The 17,082-nt window shown below is 38.3% G+C and overlaps 1 long non-coding RNA gene across 4 annotated transcripts in view; it reads left to right on the top strand.

Moving 5' to 3' along the window:
* The first annotated feature begins 4,527 nt into the window (after positions 1-4,527).
* The window catches only part of LOC111093865, a 32,759-nt gene continuing 20,204 nt past the window's right edge, over positions 4,528-17,082 (top strand). For 2 of the 4 annotated variants that reach the window (XR_005383693.1, XR_005383690.1), the window contains exon 1: positions 4,528-4,681. This is a non-coding gene — a long non-coding RNA (uncharacterized LOC111093865). Of the gene's footprint in view, positions 4,682-7,965; positions 8,055-17,082 lie in introns of all 4 variants that reach the window. The other 2 variants (XR_005383691.1, XR_005383692.1) reach the window with 2 other exon arrangements.

Raw genomic sequence — 17,082 nt, 5'->3', positions numbered from 1 at the left:
ATTATTTTAAAAAATAAAATTTAAAACATAGAACAAGTATAGTAATAGTTTTGATGTAATAGACATGCAATACAAGATCTCAAGTCTATTGGTCACTGAAGGATGAACTTTGAAATTTTCAATTACTTTTAGGAATTTTACATTCCTCATTCTTAGGATAGATTACATTATAGGAAACAAAATAAATTATTTGTTATTTTTAATAATTTTTTAATTGAGCTCAAAGAGCCAAATAGAATGCCAGGATTCTGGTCATTAAAATACATGTGTTGTAAGGAATTCCACCTCAAACCAAGCCAGAGTCACAGGGGCCAGATTAGCTTTATTTGAAACAACTTAAACAGACAAACACTATGGTATGTGGTTTTCAAGATACTGGATACCAGGCACTGAATATTTAAGATCCAGGAAATAAACCTGGAAAGCCCTGTGATGGCTTATAGTCATCCTAAAGCTTATAGCCTTGAGAGAGGCTCAAAACAATAATGCAGGGAGGCAATCCTGGTGGGTCCTAGTGGACTCCTCTTGCTCAACAAACAGATGCAACTGAGCATCCAGGGAGATAATGGTGGCTAGATTATTACAGAACAGGGCACCAAAGAAGACAGAGCTGAATAGAGATGATCTTCTGGGGAGTTTCATAAGATTCTTCAAAGAATTTAGCTCAACTCTGATCAAAATTACATGTGAAGAAACTCCCAAAGCTGAGAAAGAACCATCAGAAAGGATGAAAGGCAACAGTCCTGGGCACTCATCCAGGTCACGGAGGGTGCCTATTTGACCAAACAGACCAGAACTCACGATACATGAGCATTGAAGCTGTATGTTCAGGAGGGTCTTATCTGACTAGGGAGGAATAACTAGCCACAGACTGAATAGTGCTCCCATTACACCTAACAAACTAAAAGCAGGACCTGAGAGGAACAAACTGCTTTCAAATAGTATAACTATGCCGAAGAACAAAATGTCACTATATTTATAATAATACAAAAATGTCCAACAATCAGAAATGTAAAACTCACCATGTCCATGATCCAATTAAACACTATCAGACATACAAAGAAGCAGAAAAACATGACTCATGTTGAAGAAAAAAGCCATTCAACCAAAAATTACACAGATGTCAGAATTAACAGATAAGGACACTTAAAAAGTTCTTAAATTGTACTCTGTATGTTCAAAAGTTAAGTAGAGACATAGAAAGGATGAAGAAGATACAAATTGAACTTTGAGAGCTGAAAATTCTATTTATAAAATTAAAATTTCATTGAAAGGGCTTAATTTCGGTTTAGACATTGCAGAAGAAAACATTTGCAATCTTGAAGACATAGCAAAAGAAATGACATTACATGAAAAACAGATAGAAAAAATAATTTAATAAAATTAATAAAATATCAGTGGTCTGTGGGGCAACTGGAAATGAATCAATATATATGCACTTAGATGCTCTGAGACTAGAGGAGGAAAAATGAAAATCTTTGAAGAAATAATGGCAGAATGTTTTCAAGTTCCATTAACATTACCAAGTAGTAGATTCAAGAAAATCAACAAATTTCAAGGATAAGAAACATGAAAAAGGAAAAAAACCCATGCCATGTCACATCATAATCATATTACTCAAATAAAAAAAATCTTATAAGCTAAGAAAAAAGACACATTATGTACAGAGGAACAGAGATAAGAATGATTACACGTTCCTTCTTGAAAACAAAATTCAAAGAAACAAAAAAAGAAAAGAAACAATTACAAATCTTTAAACTACTGAAAGAAAAAATGAACTGTCAACCTAGAATATCCAAAGAAAATATCTTTCAAAATCACTAGTGAAATAAAGGCTTTTGATACATTCAAAAACTGAAATAATTTATCATCAGTAGATCTGCACTAAGAACAATGTTAACAGAAGTCTTTGAGACAGAAGGAAAATGATACCCCCTAAAATGGGATTATACACAATAGAATCAAAAGCACTGGAAATAAAAAGCACATGGGTAGATTTTCTTCTTTCTTTTCTTTTCTTTTCTTTCTTTCTTTCTTTCTTTCTTTCTTTCTTTCTTTCTTTCTTTCTTTCTTTCTTTCTTTCTTCTTTCCTTCTTCTTTCTTTCTTTCAAAATCAATTTGTGATTTGTATAAAGATAACACTGTATCACAGTGTTTATAAGCAAACTTCAAATGTAAGGCAATAATAGCACAACATTTGAGAGATGATAAGAATTGAAAGTTTATGATTATGAGATTCTTATTCTGTGGATGAAATGGTACAATTTCACTTAAAATGGGACTGTGGTAACTCCCAAATATGTGCTACTGCATGTCAACTATACTTCAGTTTAAACAATAACATAAGTAGGGGCACCTGGGTGGCTTAGTCAGTTAAGTATCTACCTGTGGCTCAGGTCATGATCTCAGGGTCCTGGGATAGAGCCCCACGTGGGGGGCTCCGTGCTCAGCAAGGAGTCTGCTTCTCCCTCTCCCTCTGCCCCTCCGCCCAACTTGTGCTACCTCTCTCAGATAAATAAAAAAAAAATCCTTAAAGAAAAATAAAAAATAACATAAGAATAAAAATGTATACTGCCGATCCTAACACAACCACTAACTTAGCAAAAAAATTATAGCTAGTAAGCAAAAAAGAGAATAAAGTGAAAAATGAGAAATAATTATTTTAAATGAAGCAAAAAAAATGGTAAAAGGAATAAAGAATAGAGGGGGCAGTTAGAAAGCAAATAGCATGATTATATACTCAAGCCTGATAATATCAAAAATTACTTTAAGTATAAATGATTCAAACACCCAAATTAAGAGGCAGAGATGATCAAATTTAAAAACACTGAGAGAGAAATACCAAACTATACTCTGTCTGTAATAAGCAAACTTAGATGTCAAGACACAAATTAGTTTATTTTTTTGACACAAATTAGTTTTAAAAAAAAGATGGAAAATGTATGTCATGCTGACACTTTCCAAAGAAAACAAAGTATCAGAAAAAATCATATTACCATGTATAAAGAAAGCCATTCCATAATCACAAAGGAGTCTATTTATTCAGAAGAACTAACAATCTTTAAGTTTTATCATCCTAATAACAGTGCTTCAAAATATATGAAGCAAAAAATGATAGAACTATAAGGAGAAATAGGAAAATCAATAATTACATTTAAAGATTTTAATACCCTTCTCTTAATAATTGATAAGCCAAGTGGAGAGAAAATCAATATGGACACAGAATATTTAAACAATACTACCACTTAATTTTACTTGAGTGACATATCTAGAGCACCCTACCCAGCAAATGGAGAATACAAATTATTTTCCAATGAATAGAAAATATTTAGCAAAACAGAATATATTTTGGTTCATATAACATGTCTCAATAAATATAAAATAATTTGATTCATACACAATGGGTTCAATTAGAAATCAATAACACAAAGATCTCTAGAAAATCACAAATATTTGGGAATTGAGATAACTTGCTTCTAAAATACCCATGTATCAAAGAATACATCACAAATTAAGATAATAGAAAGAATTTTTGCTTAAACAGGAAAGAAAATGAAATATATCCTAATTTGTGGGAGGTAGCTTAGGCTATGCACAGTAGAAAAAAGAATAAGACTTAGAGCAACAAATTTCCATACTAGAAAAGAATAAAAATCTCATATCAATGGCTTCAGCTTTTCCAATAAAAAAAAAAAAGGAAAAGAAGGGAAAAACAATTATGTAACAGAAAAGTAAATGATAGTGAACAGAAGATGAAAATGGAATGAACACCAGAACAATAAAGAAGAAAATCATTGAAATCAAAGGCTGGTCTTGAGAAGATTCATATAAATTGTATAGACAAAACATATGAATATCATGCATGAGAGAGGTCATGTTAGTATAGATTCTACTAGAATAGTTCTCTTGCCTCAAAATATGCCCCCAAACAATTTGGAGATTGAACAAACTTGAAGGATTGATATCACTTTCTGTTAATTTATTATAAAGCTGTAATCATCAAGACGGTAAGGTATCGATCTAAAAAGCAGATCAATGGAACAGAAGTAGGTTCACACCTAATGTGGATTGAGCTCTGACAAAGGTACAAAGGCAAACCAAGGAAGAGGCATCATTTCTTTCTTTTCAACAAATGGTGTGGGAATGAGTGGGTATCCATGTACAAAAGTACAAAATATATATATATATATACACAAAACCACTAGCAAAACCATCGTGAATAGTTTGCAGCATAGACACAAAATAATTCCTAATGAATCATAGACCTAAATGTCAGATTTAAACTATAAGATTCTAAAGTTGTGTCTTCTTCAATCTTAAATTTCATTTGTGGCAGGGCTTTTCGCTTTTCCTGAGCATCACTCACCTTTCCCCAGACACACAGGCCTATCATCACATCTCAACCCCTGAGTGTAAGTAGATTTGAAAGGAGAACATACTGTCTCTTTGAAAATATGAGACATGTCTTGAGGTCCAGTTTGGAATGTGGAACACCTAGACTTCCATCCCTCTGGGACACTGACTATTATTACACCCAAGCTTCTTAAACCCCGGAAGCTCTGACTCAGCTGTAGCCTGAAACATAAGCGGTGCTTCTTAACGGTTATTACATCTCTGCATTCAGGATCCTATTCCAGAGTCTGCTTAAGTCTACTTGCATAATGCAGTTTCAGTGACCCATGTAAGATTCTGTAAATATGCTAAAGTCTATATAAATCTGCTAACCGTTATGTCAAGGACATTTTCTTTATTTGTTTATCTTTATGTCTTTCAAAGCCCCATAATTTCCCATATTTGTTGTGCTTCAGAATTTTTAGCATAGATTTGTATTCATACTGCTCTTTTCTTCAAAAACTTTGAGTTTTCATTATTTTTCTATAGTGAAAGCTGCCTTTCAATTATGGTCTCTCCTCATCTCAAAGATATGTGATATAATAAATCACACGTCATCCCTTAGAACCAGAGTATGTTTTGGCTATCAAATGATACACACTAACCCTGCTGTGGTCCATGCACTGGTGAAACAGAGTCCAACGAATAAGCCAACACATGCTCACAGGCCATCACGGGTCGAATGTGACCATGTTCATAAATTACAGATCTTGGGGGCACCTGGGTGGCTCAGTCAGTTAAGCATGACTCTTGATTTTGACTCACGTCACAACCAAGGGGGTCATAGGATCAAGCCCCAAATGGGGCTCAGCACTCAGTGGGGAGTCTGCTGGAGATTCTCTCTCTCTCCCTTTCCTGCTGCCCCTCCTTACTGCATTCTCTCTATTTCTCTCTCTCTCTTTGCTCGCTCATAAATAAATCTTAGAAAGAAAAAAAAGTAGCCCACAGATTTTGAAAGTAGTTTTCAAGGAAGTGACAACCTTTCCACTGAAGTGGGACATGCAGGGAGGAGAAAAGATGGTATACTCTTGAGATGCTATCTGCCCCCAAACCAAATCCAGATCTATCTGGTCAAAATGGACTCTTTTCCTCATTTCCTCATTTTAACATTAACGTGAATGATGCACTTGGTGACACCACATTATCAGAGGCAAGTCAGTCTAACTCTCTGCATAGCTTGCTTGTATTGTGCCATCGATAAAACATCTGCCTCTTGCCTTTATCACCAGATTTTGTTCTCTCTGTTCCCTGTTATTCTCTACACCCCAATGCACCCCCTCTGTTTTCATGTTAATTCTGAGCAATCATCTCAAAAACACCATTTTCATTGTATTCCTATCTATTTAATATTCACCAATAACTTCTCATTACCCCCCAAGTAAGGTGCCAAACCCTTAAATTAGTTCTGTATCCTGAGTAAGTCATCCTGGTGTACCTCAACACATGATTGTTCCCACTGAGTCCCATTCTACCACTTTCCCTGTTTTTGGAAATCGTGCTCTCCACCTCCTCTTAAGATCTTGTAGATAAGGCCAGACAGTGGAGACTCTGTCAGGAAATTCCTTCCTTCCCTCTCCTCCACCACTTTGTGTAAGATTCCTTTGGCAGAATCACCTTTTCTATGTCTCTTAGACGCCAGACTGCCAGACCTTCTTTTCTATCACTCTGGCAAAAGGAAGAATAATGACTCCCAACAATATCCGCATCCCAGCGCCCGAAATCTGTGAATATTTTATGCTAATTTAAAAATAGGAATTGTGTTGTAGATGGAATTCATGTTGCTGGCCAGCTGAGTTTAAAATATGCAGATTGTCTTGGATTATCTAGGTGGGCACAGCGCGATCACAAGGGTCTGAAAGCAGAGGAAGAGGTAGGAGAAGAGGAGATGGCATGTGTTCTCACCTTGCTGTTGCTGGCTTGAAGGTGTGGGGGAGCCACAAGCCAAGGAACATGAGCAGCCTTTGGAAGCTGGACAAGGTGAGAAAACAGATTCTCCTCTAGAGCTTCAGAAAAGGAACCTGGCCATACTGACAGTTTGATTTGGGCCCAGTTAAACCTGTGTCAGAGTCCCTTTGATGTACAAAACCATGAGATAGTGTATTTGTATTGTATTACACTGCTAAATTCATAATAAATTGTTATGGCAGCAATTAAAAGTAGTTCACATGGCTCTGCATTCCTCTTCCCTGATGGCACTGTGTCTGGGCTGCTTTTCTGTGTGAGCCTTGATTTTTATGAGGGCAGGAACCCTGTCTGTCCTGTTTACTGCTGTCTACCTGATTTGTGGAACACAGTTCATGGTAAACTCTACTGGGAGATAAAAAGATTTGATGTAAATACACATCTAAGTATTACTTTTCCGAGTTTTTTGAGATCATATTTCCTATTCTTTGTAATTGTGGAAAACAAAAGTTTCTATTTCTTTATATTTGATGTCAAGAGACCTTCCAAGAGGCATCAAATCACAGTGTAGATAAGAAGATGCTCCAAAGGACCCAGGAGCCTGAACTCGGGGTCAGGGGCTGATGCTTTTACATTACGTGTTTCTGAGGACAGCCTTGTTCTTATGTGCCACCCAAACAGGTTCACATCTGCATGCCTTTGTATGTGCTTTTTTTCTCTGACTAGAATCCTGTTTCTTGGTCCACTGGGCAGATTGTCCTGCTGCTTTCTTATCACTCCCCTCTGGGGCTTCTCTTAACCCTCCAGAATGAGGTAGCCTGTGCTGCTCCATTCCTGCCTCAGGTCTATATTATGGCAACAAAGGTGTCTCCCACAGTAGGTGTAGATTGGTTTAAATTATGGACACAGCAATAGTAGGTTCCTGGAAATGAGAGGCACTCAATACATATTTAGCAGACCAATCTCTCTCTCTTTCTGCATATTTGTATGTGTGTGTGTTTTACTTAAAAAGCAACTTCATATTTTAGTTGGTATGCTATGTCCTAGATCTACTCTTATGAGCTGACATTTCAAGGAAGAAATAATTATATATGCCACCATCTAGCACCCAGGGAGAAAAATAAAGTAAAAGAACCCTAGTTTTCAGGGAAATTTAAAATCATCTTCAAGAAACAATAGATTTTTCTTCTTTCTACAACTGCCATTCTATAATTAACTTAGCATAAATTCAGAGCCCTCCAGAGGTATTGGTAACACAGTAGGGACTGCAGTCTCACTCACTCTTCCAGGGAATATTTATCGACTGCCTATTCTGGCCTGTGCTTTTATAACGGCTAGGGCTAAACAATATGCCAAAAAGTATTCTTGTCAAGAGGCTTACACTCTAGTGCAGGAGCCTGTGTGCTGGTCTAGTGGCTGAGAAGAAAGATAAGGTAAAAAGATGAATAAAACCTTTCACATAAGAAATGGAGCATGTAGAGAAGGTGCATTGACACAAAGGAATGATATAACGCACACACTGAGAAAATTGTGCTCAGGATACAGAAAAATCCAGGATCACTTTGGCTAAGAGGAACAAAGAGACTCTTCCTGAAGGAAGATTTTAAGTTGATGGTTAAAGAATGTGGCCCAATTTAGTGGGTGGACAAACGAGAACCCCATTTTTCTCAGAGGGAAAAGACTTATACAGAGGAAGAAGTCATGGAGCTTCTCGGTGTGTTGCCATTGGGCCCAGCTTCATTCTTGGATCCCTTTTCAAGGTCAGTGGGTTCCTCTCCATTGTGTGGTAATAATGCCTTTGTGGAGGTCGGCCCAACCCAGGAGCCTCTGTCCTTTCTCTGAGAAACACTTTCTCACTAATAAGGATGGCCCGGGGGCAGGTTACTCATACTCTATGACTCCATTCCCCTCCTACAGCCTGTTGGGCTAGAACTGGATGCAGGGCTTATGGGTGACCACACCCTGCCCAGTGGACAGAGAAGCAGAATGAGAGTGTCTGGGTGCCTGAGGAGTCTCTAGTTTTAGCGCTAGTGTCTTCCACAGGACCCATTATTTTCCTGTCCCTCCTGCCCTGTGGTCCAGTTTCCATTCTCACATAGTTTTAAAAAAATGGCTTATGCAACTTGAAACTAAAGTCTACGTAAATGCATGCTTCAGCAGTCTCAGATCTATTTTTTCAGTGCCTTTTTCTCTCTTAAGATCCTGATAGATCTATGCCAACATACCTCTGGAGAGTCCGACAAGCACAACCCGTGTTTTTCTCAGCTTTACTCTGTCAGATTAAACTCATCATCTTTCCGCCCACATTTTATCCTTGTTGTTCTGTTTCTGTACATTGAATCATCACCTGGCCTGGCAAATCCAATCAACACTCTTGGAGTCATCCACAGCACTCTCATTGCTGGCTTCTGCACCATGTTGTGCCAACTAACTGTTTACATGATCTTCATACCTGGGTTGCTGATGGGATGTTCTCATGAGCTGCCGCTCCATCGGTCTGGATGTCCTCTCGTCTGTGTCCCCCTCTACATTCTTCACTTTCACCTGGATATTCTCCATCATCTTTGATAATAAAGATCAGGAATTGCCTCCTCCACAAAGACTCAGTTTACATGAATCACATTTATGAATCTCTAGTGAGCCTAATTTAAAACACTGCCATGATGTCTGCAAGTGGAGGTGTGAGAGAGGAAGCAAGCAAGAGCCTTGAGGATCAGAAAGGCAATGTTTGAAGGATGAGGAGAGAATTCCAGGCTCTGATGGGAGGCATTGTGATAATGGCTGACCCCGCATCAGTGAGGAGTTGAAAGGTCATTTCATTGGCTCTGTGACCAGATATTGGGAACACTAGAGGGACTAGGTATAAAATGAATATTAATAGAGGCGAAGAGAGTAGGAAAAGTATGCTAATTGAAATGGAGTTATAGGAGAGACAACAACATGGTCAGGAATCAATGTTTGAGCTTCTTGAAAGCTTAAAGCAATTTCCAGTGGCCATGGTGATGATGGGGCCAGGTGTGGGGGGCATGAAAATTGACACAGTGGAGAAGTTGAGTTATCCGACAGCTAGGACTCTACTAGTTGAGGTTCCAGGTGCAGCCACGGTGGTGAGTGGGACAAGCATGGAAGCTCAGCGAACTAAGAGTCTGAATCCAGGCTGCCAGAAGAGCTGCTTGCATCCTCCCCAAGGTCAACACAGAAAAGTCACTTTGTTTATACCCATTTTCAGAGCTGGAAGAAATTTATTCATTTATTCCATTCGAATAACAAACTCTTCATATCATCTCAATAGGATTAACATAATCAAACACCTAATTCTTTCACCCTCCAGGCTAGCATTAGGATCCTGCTCAGGAGTTCTTTCTGGTTGTGGAGGAAGATCTCTGTAAGCTCTCCACAATCCTCCCAATATGCACCAGCAGACATGCCTGCCTCACCCATTTCATTACTTCTTCCCGTTAAAAGCTGCCAGACATGCCAGTGTTATATAACTACTTGAAAGAAAAACCAAGTATCCTGTGGAATGAAGTTCAAAACAGAATCCCTTTTGTTAAAGGCAAGGAGCTCATTTGAATGTGACTTTCTTAACAATAATACTAGGGACTAAAAAAAAAAAAAAAAAAAAATACTAGGGACTTCATGATTTCTTATTTATTAAGCAAACAATTTATTCTAATTTATTGAAAACGTGAACATCACAGCCTAGAGTATGAAATTATTAGAAGGAGACAATATTAGTTACAGGAAGTGGGGGTGTGGAGGCAGCTCTTGATGGGATTCCGTCATTCTCTCAGACTTGGTTTTGCTATACAGAGGTTTTTAATCCACTAACCGAGGATGGAGGCGGTTCACCCTTAGATCACCCAGTACGGCAGGGCAGGGTTGTCATCACCTTGAAGAATAGATTCTGACTTGGGACAACCTTAGCAGAATAACAGGATGGTCCACAATCAACTGAAGACCCTTCATACTAGTTCCAGGCAGGACTTTGGGAGTGAGAGAGAGGAACCACATATACACGGAGGAGGATGTGGCCCTGAAACCACAGGTTTGAAAATGGTGGTTTGCAAGGTATCCATCAATCCACCCACCCCAGAGAGGGGCTCCGTGAGAATGTCTATATGTTTCCATTACACTGACTTTAGATTTCTTTAGGCAAATAACTATGAAAAAGTCAACTGACAATTCCAAAAAGAAAAATGTGAGAGGAAGCAAGGGAGTGGCACATGCAAGAGTTATTATTGAACTGTCTCGGACTGAAGAAGTGAAGACAATATGGGACTGGCAGAAAGTATATTCTAGGCAGGCAAGGCGGTTCCACTCTGGGAATTAAAAGGGCACCCGCTAAATCTGTCAGAAGGCACTTTCAAGATGTAGCACCAAAGAATTATATCACAAAGGTCACTCAGAGAAATACGAGTGTCACAAAGTTAAGTACATCTAGAGAAGATCAGATAATAGGAAATCTCTTTTTTCAAAGCTGAAATGATAGATTGCAAAAGTGGTAAAGTGAAGCACACGGCAGATATAAAGGGAAATCAAGACGATGGGAAAGAAATAAAATGGAAGGGTAATACAATAGAAGTGACGCTGTAGAAATCATAAAAGAAATGCTTGGAAACAACAGTGAAACTTATTGAATAAAGTGAAATTTATTCAGAACATTCAGATGGCAAGATTCAGAAAAATAACCCATGGAGTGGCATTCTGGCTGATTGCAAGATGCTGTGAAGAATACATTTCAAAAAATTGTCATATGTTCTCATAGAACACCGTATGAATAATTTAACAGGAATGCCAAGATTTATGAAAAGAGTATTAGCCGTGAAATGTTAATGCCAGCCCCCAAGAATCTGTTTTTTAGGTGACGTTTTGGTTCTAATCTACATAATTATTTCAATTTGCCACCCCCATGCCAAAAATGTAACAGAAAAAAAAATTAAGGAGAACCCTAGAACATAAGATGCAGCCTAAGATTTATTATCTTGATTACTCAGAACCTGTATTACCTGCTAATTGAACTGTTCTTGCAACATTATCTGATTGACCCGCCTCCTGCTTTGCCATCTGCACTTCTCTCCAAGGCCATCACTAACAGGATTTCCTTGTGTCAACCAAGAGCTTTTTCTCTCACATCATGTCAGTGAGAACACCTTTGCTACCAGACAAGGCATTACCAGGAGGAGACTTTCTTGGAGGAGGAAAATGTAAACAACCGAGCATCCACTATGAGAGCACTTACTGACATGCCCTTTAGCCACCAATGATGCAGTGCGGTGATGCAGTCTGGCTAGATGCAGTCCTGGGGATGCTTACCCAGCCACTGGCCACGCACTGAGGGCTTCCATTCTGCATTAACAGCACTAGCATATGCATAGATGGTCATTTAGTTCAGAGCCTGGAAAGCTGCTCAAAATCACCAGAGCAGAAACGCAAACTTGATATTGAACATCGTGAAGAGAAGGTCGAAATTAGATGTTTGGTGTCTATGTCAATGGGTTTGTCTTTGCAACCCTTGGAAAATGTGGTCAGTGCTTCACATTCTGTTACGCAGCATACAAGTCCTACTGAGGACAAGCGTTAACTCCTAGAGCTAGGACATGTAGCATCAGACACTGGGCCACTTGATTCATTCTTGGGCAACCTTTAGCCCGGAGCTAATCTCTGCTTTATTCACTGATGCAAAGATAAAGATAATTCAATTTAGGCAATGTTATGCAAGCACTCATTGAACTTTATGGGACTCTTAAAAATCAGCCACTGTACTTACGAAAGAAGCTGAAGCGATGGAGGAATTGTTCATGATATTGACTCACTGACATTGTACTTTGAAAAATGTACATGTAGATAAGCTTTATATTTCTATCACCTCGTAGTGGTTGGACATGTTGCCTCAGATGAAACTAGTTCTTTCTGTCTCTTATAGAAAAAAAGAAAAAAAAAAGATTGTTAAAGGAGACAATAATCGACCACTCAGGTTCCATAAAGACACATGCTCTAAAATTAATGGATGGCACTGCATTTCCTCCAAACTTCCCTCTACTGTGCTCTAAAGGGATTATTTGCAGATGGAATTTTTAGTGCTTTGGAAATAAATATCTCGTAAACATTACTGAATTTAATTAATAATGCTTGAACCATGTACTTTGTCATCTACCATAAAACTACAATGGGTTGGAGAGAATTCAATTGTGTATATACAAGCACTAATGAATAAATTAAATGTATACATCTCAATAAAATTCAGAATTTACTGTGGCTTAAAAATTGTGTGTTGATTACAAGTAAAGTGTCCATTCGTGCTTATAGCATGTCTCCTAGAAGTAAGTTTGTGGTGACATTGCAGGTACTACGTGCAGCATGTTGGCAAAAGAATAGAATGTTTATCCCTTACAGAGGAAGCACAGTATGTCAGCAGATAAGGACACATTGAAAAATAAATTATGTATCTTTCAATGTCTGCTATGGTACAAAATAATTATACAGTTTTTATCACAAATGTAGCTCACATTGGAAATAGCAACAAAAATCCTTTCCTAATATATAAATTGCTTGTTTGTAATGTTGGGGAGAGCTATCTTCTTTCCTTCTTCATTAAAATAAGCTGTGTGGACGTCAGAAGGCCCCATCACTTACACTGTGAAGAGACTTGCTGCTCCACCTGAAGCATCATCGTTTCTATACTCACAGGGAAACAAGAAAAAACTGAGCAAAATATGGTACTTCCAGAGTGACAAGAAAAGAAATCCTCTTTCATGGTCACATTCCTCCCAAAAAGCAAATGAAGTCCACCATCTGTCAGCTCAGAGGGACAGGCATGGTGGCCCCGGCACACTAGATCTGACCCATAGCAGCCCGCAAGGATACGTCACCACCCTCTGTCCTCCAGGGCCTCGAAGTCAGCCACCCACCACCAGTCCTCTGCCCAAGGCACTCCAAGCACCCAAAGATAGGGCTGGCCCATTGTAAGTGCTATAGTGACCATCACTCTTTCCCAAAGGCCCTCAACATCAGCCCCATCATGTACCACACCTCCATCTTACTATCAGTTCAGCACCAGGCCCTCTCCCCTCATCATCAGGGTCTCTATCTCCTACTGGCCCCACTAGGGACTCCCCTTCCCACTTTCAAAGCTCCTACTAGGCTAAGAATCCCTTCTATGCTCAACTTTTCATTTGCCTGCCCCATCATGCTCAGACACTTGCCAACTCCAGAAGACATGTGAACCCTGCAGCTCTCTCAGGAGGGTGCTGTTTGGTTCTCTCACCTGCTATGTGGAACACCTTCTACATGCCCAGCCCTGTTCTTAACATTTTGCATCTGTGAGCACATTTCATCCTCTCAACAACCCAATTTTACAGATGAGGAAACAGGACATTGAAGGAAGAGGCTTCTTGTTCTTTGTTGTAGCCTGGGGATCATTTCTGAACCATTTCTCTTCAGTCCCTTTGGAAACACCTTCCTCTATGTGGTGAGTGTCTCAGATTCACTGTGCTGTGCCCTTACTGTGGCCTCCTGGACACTCCTCTCAGTGAAGGGTCCAGCCTCTGGTTTTCTCTCTTTACTACCACCAGCCTCCTGAAGACTTGGACATCCCTGAAGACCGAGCCAACAGCCTAGGCTCTCATTATCTCATCACGCTCAGTGGTCATTAACTGCAGCCCAGTCAGTCATGCCCTCCTGTCGCCTTATTTCTGGAATATGCCATAATTGATAACTAAAACCCACCTAAAATTCCAAACCCCAATATCCGACTTACTGAACACTTATTTTTCTAAGTAATGCTTTCCTTTAACCGGGACTTCCAAGCTAAGGATTCCATGCCTTAAAAAAGATTCTAATTTTTAATACAATTTTTAAAATGAATTATATTCTTATGGCTTATAAATGAATAAAAATGAACACTTAGACTGTGTAAATGTTTCTCTCTTACATTATCTTCCATCTTTCCGTTCTCAGCCATGCACCCTGTGGATCTTACAGGTCAACAGTTTAGTTTCCTGAGTAAACTTTCAAGATTCCTCTGCACACTCTGGCCAAAGCAAACAAATGTTCTTAATGTCCATATTTTTACGGAAAGGGAAGAATACAATGTACAATATTGGTCATCTTTTTTTTACTTAATAAATCCTCAAGAAACGTGAAAGCTTTTTCTTTCTTTTTTTAAGCTATCTTCACCACTTTTTAGCGTTCAGTTCAGTATGCTTTGTACTGCAACAGATTTCAAGAACTTTTTCATCTTGCAAAACTGGAACTCTGTACCCATGAAACAGCTCTTCATTTGCCCCTTTCCCTCAGCTTCTGGTAACCACCATTCTACTTGGTATTTCTAGGACTTCCACTATATGACATAACACAGAAGAGTCAAATCAAAGAGTGTCGTCCATTTGGGATGGACTTGGTTGTACTTAGCATAATGTCCTCAAGGCTCATCCATGTTGTAGCATGTGATAGAATTTCCTTCTTTATTAAAGCTGACTAATGTTCTATTGTATATATAAATACCACTATTCTTTACCCATACACCTGTTCACCCATCTTCGGGTTGCTCCCGTTTCTTGACTATTGTGAATAATGCTACAATGAACATGGATGTGCAAATGACCCTCTTGAACTCTGTTTTTAATCCTTTTGGATATACACCTATAAGGGTTGCTGGATTATATGGTAATTCTATTTCTTTTTTCCCCCCTTTTCTGGAGAAAACTCCATAATGTTTTCTTTGTTGATTTTTTAGATCAGGTTATTTGGGGTATTTTTGTGGTTGTTGAGCTGTAATGTAAGTCTTCTTTATATATTCTAAATGGCAATTCCTTATCAAATATATTATTTGCAAATTCTTCTCCCATTCTGTAGATTGCTTTTTCACTCTGTTGATTATTTCCTTTTTTATTACTTTTTTTAATGTGCAGAAATTTTTCAAGTTTGTAGTTCTATCTGTCTAGTCTTGTATTTGTTGCCTATGCTTTGGTGTCATATCCAAGAAATCACTGCCAAATCCAATGTCATGAAGACTTCCCCTGTTTTCTTCTAGGGGTTTCATAGTTTTGGGTCTCCTGTTTAAATCTTGCACCTGTGAGGCTTCTGGGTGACTCAATCAGTTAAGTACCCACTGGAAGTGAAGCCTGCTTAAGATTCTCTCTCTCTCCCTCTCCATCTGCCCCTCCCCCTACAAAAAAAAGTCTTTTGTCTATTTTTGGTTATTTTTTGTGTACAACGTTAAAGGTACAACTTTACTCTTTTGCACATGACTATACAGTTTTCCCACGTTATCTGTTAAGGAAACTTATCTTGCTCCACTACATGGTCTTGACACCTTTGTTGAAGATTAATTAACCATGTCCATGAGGATTAATTTCTGTTCTGTTCTGTTCCATGGCTTGCATGTTGCTCTCCATTCCAGCATCACCCTATTTTGATGACTGTAGGCTTGTAACTTGTTTGGAAATCAGGAAGTATGAGGGATCCAGATTTGTTGTTCTTTTGCAAGATTGTTTTGGATGTTTGGGTTATTTAGTGTCCCTTGATATTGCATATGGATTTTTAACATGTTTCTTTCTTTTTAAGATTTTATGTATGTATGTATGTATGTATGTATGTATTTATTTATTTATTTATTTATTTATTTATTTATAGGGAGTGGGGGAAGGGAGAAGGGTAGAGAGAATCTCAAGCAGATGCCCTGATGAGTGTGGAGCCCCATATGGGGCTCAACCTCACAACCCTGAGATCAAGAGTTGAGCTGAAATCCAGAGTCAGATGCTTAACTGACTGAGCCACCCAGGTGCCACTCTTTCTATTTCTTTTTAAAAAATGCAATTGGGATTTTGTCAGAGATTGTGTTGAATCTGTAGATTAATTTAGGTAATATGGACATTTAAACAAAATTAAATCTGAGACACCTGGGTGGCTCGGCAGTTGAGCATCTGCCTTTGGCTCAGGGCCTGATCCTGGGGTCCTGGGATTGAGTCCCACATTGGGTTCCCTACAGGGAGCCTGCTTCTCCCTCTGCCTATTCTCTGCCTCTCTCTGTGTGTCTCTCATAAATACATAAGTAAAATATTTTTAAAAAATAAAAATAAACAAAATTAAATCTTTCAATCTATAATACATTTCCATGTATCATGTTCTTTTTCTTTATTTTGCTCTAGAGTATTTTCTTGTATGTACATATTGGCTTATGTAGATAGTGATTTAATTAATCTGTACCTTACAAGTGAATATTTATACTGGTTCAATTTTGTTTTTAGAAGTCATGTTGTGATAAATAACTATATACAAACATGTTTTGACTGTCATGCGAGGATAAATTCCCAAAGCTAGTACTGCTGGGTCAAAATATAAGGGTATTTGTAATTCTGATGGGTGATGCCAATCACCCTCTAGAAAGGTGGTACTATAATTTTCACTCTTTATAGAATGCTTCCTTCCTTACTACTTCAACAAAAAGTGTATTATCAAACTTTCAGGTGTTTGTTATATGGTAGACAGAACTTAGTATCATTTTAATGTGAATTTCCTTCAGTGTGAGTGAAGTAAAATATCTTTCCTTATTTTTTATTTTCTTTCCTGTGAAACCTCTCGCTATGTGTTTTGTCTGTTTTTCTATGAGGTTGTTGGTGTTTTTCTCATCAACTTGAGGAACTCTGTATTTGGGAGAGTAATATTGGGTTTGTGATATGTACTGCAAGAAAGTCTTTATAGTTTTACATCTTCTCTCAGACTGTTTTTATTTTTTCTTTCTTTTTTTGGTTTATATATAAAATTATTATTTTTACAGTCAACAAT

Source organism: Canis lupus, chromosome 34, assembly GCF_011100685.1.
Source record: "Canis lupus familiaris isolate Mischka breed German Shepherd chromosome 34, alternate assembly UU_Cfam_GSD_1.0, whole genome shotgun sequence".
NCBI lineage: Eukaryota > Metazoa > Chordata > Mammalia > Carnivora > Canidae > Canis > Canis lupus.
This window is presented reverse-complemented; position numbering and strand designations above follow the sequence as displayed.